At 40.5% G+C, this 8,074-nt stretch overlaps 1 pseudogene; it reads left to right on the plus strand.

The window, feature by feature from the left end:
* Positions 1 to 784: 784 nt before the first annotated feature.
* On the plus strand, positions 785 to 2,858 carry LOC111535044 (annotated as a pseudogene).
* Positions 2,859 to 8,074: the final 5,216 nt, after the last annotated feature.

Consider the following 8,074-nt stretch of genomic DNA (forward strand, 5'->3'; position numbering starts at 1 on the left):
TCCGTTTTTTTTTTTTTTTTTTTTTTTCTTGAGACAGAGTATCGCTCTGTCGCCCAGGCTGGAGTGCAGTGGCGCGATCTCAGCTCACTGCAAGCTCTGCCTCCCGGGTTCCCGCCATTCTCCTGCCTCAGCCTCCCGAGTAGCTGGGACTACAGGCGCCCGCCACCTCGCCCGGCTAGTTTTTTGTAGTTTTAGTAGAGATGGGGTTTCACCATGTTACCCAGGATGGTTTCGATCTCCTGACCTCTAAGCTTCCGTTTTGATTGAGCAGTATTCTAACACTCTTTTCGGTGAGTCAGTGAAGGGATACATGGGAGCGTTTTGAGGCTTATGGTGAAAACGAAAATATCTTCAGGCAGATACTGAAGAGTAGATATCTTAGGAGCTGCTTTGTGACCTGTGAATTCTAATCATAGAGTTATAGTTTTCTTCTCATTGAGTATTGCAGAATCCCGTTTGGAGAAAATGCTGCAGGGGACATTCGAGAGTATATGGATGACTATGGTGTAAAAGGAAATATACTCAGAAAAAACCAGAAAGAAGTTTCTGTGAAACTGCTGTGGGATAGATATGTCTATTCATCTCACATAGAGAAAATTTTCTGTATATTATGCAGTTTTGAAACTGCGTTATGGACAGATTCGCAAAGGGACATTTGGGAGCACATTCAGGTGTATGGTGTAAAAGGAGATATCGTCAGACAAAAACTGAACATAAGCGTTCTGAGAAACTGCTTTCTGGTGTGTGCATTCCACTGAGGGAGTTATACCTCTTTCTTTATAAGGCAGTGTTTGAGCAAGGTTCTTCTGAAAGCGTGGACCTCAAGAATTAATTGATGTACCAGTTGGAACAGGATCATGATTTGCAAGCAATCTTGCAGGAGAGAGAGTTCCTGCCTGTGAAGCAATTTGAAAGTGAGATTCTGGAAGCAATCAGTCAAAATTCAGTTGTCATTATTAGAGGTGCTACTGGGTGTGGGAAAACCACACAGGTTCCCCAGTTCATTCTAGATGACTTTATCCAGAATGACCGAGCAGCAGAGTGTAACTTTGTAGTAACTCAGCCCAGAAGAATCAGTGCAGTTTCTGTGCAGAGTGAGTTGCATTTGAAAGAGGAGAAGACCTGGAAAAATCTGTGGCTACAGTGTACAATTTGAGTCTATACTTCCTCGTCCTCATGCCATTATAATGTTTTGTACTTTAGGTGTGCTCCTAAGAAAATTAGAAGCAGGCATTCGCGGAATCAGTCATGTAATTGTAGATGAAATACATGAAAGAGACATTCATACTGACTTCCTTCTGGTAGTACTGCATGATGTGGTTCAGGCTTATCCTGAAGTTTGCATTGTTCTTTTGTCTGCTACTATCGATACCAGCATGTTCTGTGAATATTTCTTCAATTGCCCCATCATTGAAATTTATGGCCAAAGCAATTGAACCTCTCCCTCTGGATGCTGTGATTGAAGCAGAACACACTCTTAGAGAGCTTGATTCATTAGATGCCAATGATGAGTTGACTCCTTTGGGACGAATCCTGGCTAAACTCCCCATTAAGCCTCGTTTTGGGAAAATGATGATAAAGGGGTGTATTTTCTATGTGGGTGATGCTATCTGTATCATTGCTGCTGCTACCTGCTTTCCAGAGCCTTTCATCAATGAAGGAAAGCTGCTGGGCTATATCCATCGAAATTTTGCTGGAAACAGATTTTATGATCACGTAGCCCTTTTATCAGTATTCCAAGCCTGGGATGATGCTAGAATGGGTGGAGAAGAAGCAGAGATACGTTCTTGGAGCACAAAAGACTTAATATGGCCACACGAAGAATGACTTGGGAAGCCAAAGTTCAACTCAAAGAGATTTTGATTAATTCTGGGTTTCCAGAAGATTGTTTGTTGACACAAGTGTTTACTAACACTGGACCAGATAATAATTTGGATGTTGTTATTCCCTCCTGGCCTTTGGTGTGTACCCCAATGTATGCTATCATAAAGAAAAGAGAAAGATTCTCACCACTGAAGGACATAATGCACTTATCCACAAATCATCTGTTAATTGGCCTTTTAGTGGCCAAGACATGAAGCACCCATCTCCCTTCTTTGTATTTGGTGAAAATATTAGAACTCGAGCCATCTCTGCTAAAGGAATGACTTTAGTCACACCTCTGCAGTTGCTTCTGTTTGCCTCCAAGAAAGTCCCATCTGATGGGCAGATTGTACTTGTAGATGACTGGATTAAACTACAAATATCTCATGAAGCTGCTGCCTGTATCACCGGTCTCCAGGCAGGCATGGAGGCTCTGGTTGTTGAAGTAACCAAACAACCTGCTATCATCAGCCAGTTGGACCCTGTAAATGAACGTATGCTGAGCATGATCCGTCAAATCTCTAGACACTCAGCTGCTGGTATCAACCTTATGATTGGCAGTACACGGTATGGAGATGGTCCACGTCCTCCCAAGATGGCCCAATACGACAAGGGAAGTGGATACAGAAGGGGAGGTTCTAGTTACAGTGGTGGAGGTTATGGCGGTGGCTATACCAGTGGAGGATATGGTGGTGGAGGCTATGGTAGCAGAGGCTATGGTGGCAGCCCCAACTCCTTTCGGGCAGGATATGGCGCAGGTGTTGGTGGAGGCTATAAACGAGTTTCCTGAGGTGGCTTTAGAGGCAACTCTGGAGGAGAAAACAGAGGGCCTAGTGGAGGCTACAGAGGATCTGGGGGATTCCAGTGAGGAGGTGGTAGGGGGGCCTATGGAGCTGGTTACTTTGGACAGGGGAGAGGAGGTGGTGGCTCTTAAATCTTGGTTATGTCAGTTCCTGTGTGAAGACAGTAAGGAAAAAAAGGCATGCTATGTGTGAAGAGTTTTTTCCAATATGTTTATTTGCCACCAAAAAGTAAATGCATTTTCACCCATTCTGTGGTTCATTGTAGTTTAAGGAAACCAAGCATATAGATGCATTAGTGATTTTGTTTATATTATATAAAATATAATGATCTATCTTAAAAATACCACAGTTTGTATTTTTTCTTTAAGGAGTAAAGATTTACCTTTAAATAACATGGTATTTTCCTGGCTTTTGTTTAATACAGTAGAAAATAAAGTATTACACCGAAAAATAGAAAGAAAGAAAGAAAGAAAGAAAGAAAGAAAGAAAGAAAGAAAGAAAGAAAGAAAGAGAAAAAGACATATTTTCCAGTGCGTTGCAAACTATTGAGAAAACTGAAATATCCTGAAATAAAACCCAGAAAAAAGAGTTCCAAGACAATGCGCTCTAACGTGTGCATTCATTTCAGAGCGTTAAACTTTATATTACATTGTCCAGTTTGGAAGCTCTGTCTTTGAGTAATCTTTGAGGTGTTATTAAGAGGAGCCCCAGGCTTGTGGTGACTAAGGAAACGATTTCCGATGAAAACTGGAGAGAAGCTTTCGGAGCACCTGCTTTGTGATGTGTGTATTCATCTCATAGCGTTACATCATTCTTTGGATTGAGCAGTTTGAAATCAATGTTTCTGTGGAAACTGAGAAAGAACATTTAGGAACGCTCCTAAGAATACACTGAAAAAGAAATATCCTCCGATAGAAAGCAGAAGGAAACATTTTGTGAATCCGCTCCCAGTCATATAAAGTCCACTAGCACAGTTAAGCTTCCATTTTCATAGAACAGTATCTTAACACTGTTTTACATGGGTCAGCTAAGGTGAAATCGGGAGTGCTTTGAGGCTAATGGTGAAAATGGAAATATCTTCAGATATATACTCGAGAGGAGATTGATGAAGAAATGCTTTGTGAGGTATGCATTGCCCACACAGAGTAAAACTTTTCTTCTCATAGGGGTTTATGGGATCCCGTTAGGGGAAAGAGATTCTGGGGACATTCAGGAGTATATTTACTGCTATGGTGGAAAAGAAAATATCCTCAAACAACAACTGTAAAGAAACTTTCTGTGAAACTGCTTTGTGATAGATATGTCTATTCCTCTCACATAGATGAAACTGTCTATTACGCAGTTTTGTAACTGCATCATGGACGGATTCGCAAAGGGACATTTGGGAGCACATACAGGCTGGTGGGGAAATAGGAGATATCTTCGGATAACAATTGGAGAGAAACTTTCTGAGAAACTGCTTTGTCATGTCTGCATTCCACTCAGGGAGTTGTACCTCTTTTCTCACAAGGCAGTGGTTGAACACTGTATCTGTTAAACTGAAAAAGAGGTATTTTGCAGCGTATTGAAACTATGGCAAAAACTGAAATATCCAGAAATAAATCCCAGAAAAAAGCGTTAAAATATACTGCTCTCTGATGTGTACCTTCATTTCAGAGTGATAAAGCTTACACTAAGTTTGGAAACTCTGACTTTGAGGAAATTGTGAAGGGATATTAAGTGACACGGAGAGGCTTGTGGTGAGAATGGAAACGTCTTCCGATGAAAACTGGAGAGAAACTTTCGGAGCAACTGCTTTGTGATGTGTGTGTTCATCTCATACAGTTAAATCATTCTTTGCATTGAGCAGTTATAAATCGCTGTTTCTGTGATACCTGAGAAAGGACATTTGGGAACGCTCTTAATAATATGCTGAAAAGGAAATACCATCTGATAAATGTCAGAAGGAAAGTGTCTGTGGAATTTCTCTAGGTCGTTTGAATTCCACTTGCACAGTTAAGCTTCTGTTTTCATGGAGCAGTATTCTAACAATGTTTTAGGTTAATCAGCTAAGGGATACTCGGGAGCGATTTCAGGCTTCCGTTGAATACGGAAATATCTTTAGATAGATACTGGAGGTAAATTTTCAAGGATTGGCCTAGTGACGTGTGCATTCTACTCACACAGATATAGCTTTTTTCTCACAGGGGAATGGGAAATCCTGCTTGGAGAAAAAGCGACGAGGGGATAATCGGGTGTATATGAAAGGCTATGATGGAAAAGGAACTATCCTCAGACAAAAACTGGAAATAAGCTTTCTGTGAAACTGCTTAGTGATAGATATGTCCATTCATTTCACATAGATACAACCTTCTTTCCATTACGCAGTTTTGAAAGTGTGCCGTGGAAGGATTCCTGAAGGCACGTTCGCCAGGATATTCAGGTGTACGGTAAAAGGGAGTTAACTTCAGATAAAAGCTGGAGAGAAGCTGTCTGAGAAAGTGCTTTGAGATGTGTGTATTCCACTCAGGGTTTTTTACCTCTTTTCTCATAAGGCAGTGTTTGAACACTGTTCCTGTAAAACTGAAACTGTGATATTTTGCACGCATTGAAGATTATGGCGAAAAGTGAAATATACTGAAATAAAACCCAGAAAGAGGTATTCCACAAAACTGTGCTCTGATGTGTGCATTCATTTCAGAGAGTTAAAGTTTACCATACCTTGTCCCGTTTAGAGGCTCTGTCTTTGAAGAATATGTGAAGGGATATTAAGTGGTGCCCGGAGTCTTGTGGTGAGAAATGAAACACCTTCCGATGAAAACTGTACAGAATCTTTGGGAGTAACTGCTTTGTAATGTGTGTATGCATTTCAAAGAATTAAATCATTCTTTGGATTGAGCAGTTTGAACTCACTATTTCTGTGGAACCTGAGAAAGGAAATTTGGGAATGCTCTTAACAATATGCTAAAAAAAATACCCCCGATAAAAAACAGAAGAAAATTTTCTGTGAAACTGCTCTTTGTCACGTGAAGTCCACTTGCACAGTTAAGCTCAGTTTTCATTGGGCAGTATTCTAACACTGTTTTTGTTTACCCTGTGAAGTGATATGCTGGAACGCTCTGAGGCTTTCGGTGAAAAAGGAAACATCTTCAGATACATAGCGGAGAGAAGATTTCCGAGGAGCTGCTTTGTGACATGTGCATTCCACTCACAGTATTATACTTCTTTTCTCCTAGAAGATTGGGGAATCCCGTTTGGAGAAAAAGCTACAAGGGGACATTCAAGAACTTATAGACTGCTATGGTGGAAAAGGAAATATCATCAAACTAAAACTGGAAAGAAGCTTTCTGTGAAACTGCGTTGTGGTTGATATATCTATTCAGCTCCAATAGATAAAACTTTTTTCTATTGTGCAGTTTTGAAACTATGTAATGGACGGAAAAGTGAAGGGGCATTAGGAAGCACATTCAGGCCTGTGGGGAAACAGGAGATATCTTCACATAAAAACTGGAGAGAAGACTTTTGAGAAGCTGCTGTGTGATATGCGCATTCCACACAGGGAATTATACCTCTTTTCTCATGAGGCAGTTTTTGAACACTGTTCCTGGAATACTGAAAAAGGCATATTTTCCAGTGAATTGAAGACTTTGGCGAAATGTGAAATATACTGAATTGAAACCAGGAATGGAGCATTCTAAGAAACTCTTCTCTGAAGTGTACATTCATTTCAGAGAGGTAAAGCTTACACTAAGTTGCTCAGTTTGGAAGCTCTGTCTTTGTGGAATTTGCAAAGGGATATTAAGTGGTTCCCCTGGGCTTGAGGTGAGAAAGGAAATGTCTTCCGATGAGAACTGCAGAGAAGTTTTCAGAGCAACTGCTTTGTGATGTGTGTAATCATCTCATAGAGTTAAATCATTCTTCAGATTGAGCATTTTGATATCTCTGCTTCTGTGGAACTTTTGCAAGGACATTTGGGAACGCTCTCAAGAGTATGTGAAAAAGAAATATCCTCCAATAAAAAAGAGAAGGAAATACTCTGTGATACCGCTCTAAATCACATGAATTCCACTCGCACAGTTAAGCTTCTGGTTTCATTGAGCAGTATTCTAACACTCTATAGGTGAGTCAGCTAAGGGATACACGGGAGCGCTTTGAGGCTTACGGTGAAAACTAAAATATCTTCAGACAGATACTGGAGAGAAGATATTTGAGGAGCTGCTTTGTGACGTGTGAATTCGACTCAGAGAGTTATAGTTTTCTTCTCATAGAGTATTACAGAATCCCTTTTGGAGAAAATGCTACAGGGGACATTCGAGAGTATATGGAAGGCTATGGTGTAAAAGGAAATTTACTCAGAAATAAACTGGAAAGAAGTTTTCTGTGAAACTGCTATGTGATAGATATGTCCATTCATCTGACATAGGGAAAAATTTCTGTATATTATGCAGTTTTGAACCTGCATCATGAAGAGATTCGCGAAGGGACATTTGGGAGCACATCCAGGCGTACGGTGTAAAAGGAGATATGGTCGGACAAAAACTGGAGAGAAGCTTTCTGAGAAACCGTTTTGTGGTGTGTGCATTCCACTAAGGGAGTTATACTGCTTTCATCATAAGGCAGTGTTTGAACAAGGGTCTTCTGAAAGTGAAAAAGTGATACTTTGCAGCGCAGTGAAACCTATCACGAAAAGTGAAGTATCCTGAACTAAAATCCAAAAAGAAACGTTCCAAGAAATTTCTCTCCGACATGTGCATTCATTTCAGAGGGTTAAAGTTTACACTACATTGCACAGTTTTGAAAATCTGTCTTTGAAGAATCTTGGAGGAGTTATTAAGGGGCGCCCCTGGGCTTGTGTTGAGTAAGGAAACGATTTCGGATGAAAACTGGAGAGAAGCTTGCGGAGCAACTGCTTTGTGATGTGTGCATTCATCTCTTAAAGTTACATCATTCTTGGGTTGAGCAGTTTGAAATTACTGTTTCTGTGCAACCTGAGAAAGAACATTTGGGAATGCTGTTAAGAATATACTGAAAAAGAAATATCCTCTGAGAGAAACCAGAAGGAAACATTCTGTGAAACCGCTCCAGGTCATATCAGTTCCACACGCACAGTGAATCTTACGTTTTCATTGAGCAGTATCCTAACACTGCTTTATGTAAGTCAGCTAAGGGATAATCGGGAGCGCTTTGAGGCTAACGGTGAAAACGGAAATATCTTCAGATAGATACTCGAGAGGAGATTGAGGAAGAAATGCTTTGTGACGTATGTATTTTCCACACAGAGTTAAAGTTTTCTTCTCTTAGGTGTTTATGGAATCCCGTTGGGAGAAATAGCTACTGGGGACATTCCGGAGTTTATTTACTGCTATGGTGGGAAAGGAAATATTCTCACAGAAAAACTGGAAAGAAAATTTCTGTGAAACTGCTTTGAG

The sequence above is a fragment of the Piliocolobus tephrosceles genome, unplaced genomic scaffold (assembly GCF_002776525.5).
Source record: "Piliocolobus tephrosceles isolate RC106 unplaced genomic scaffold, ASM277652v3 unscaffolded_7865, whole genome shotgun sequence".
NCBI lineage: Eukaryota > Metazoa > Chordata > Mammalia > Primates > Cercopithecidae > Piliocolobus > Piliocolobus tephrosceles.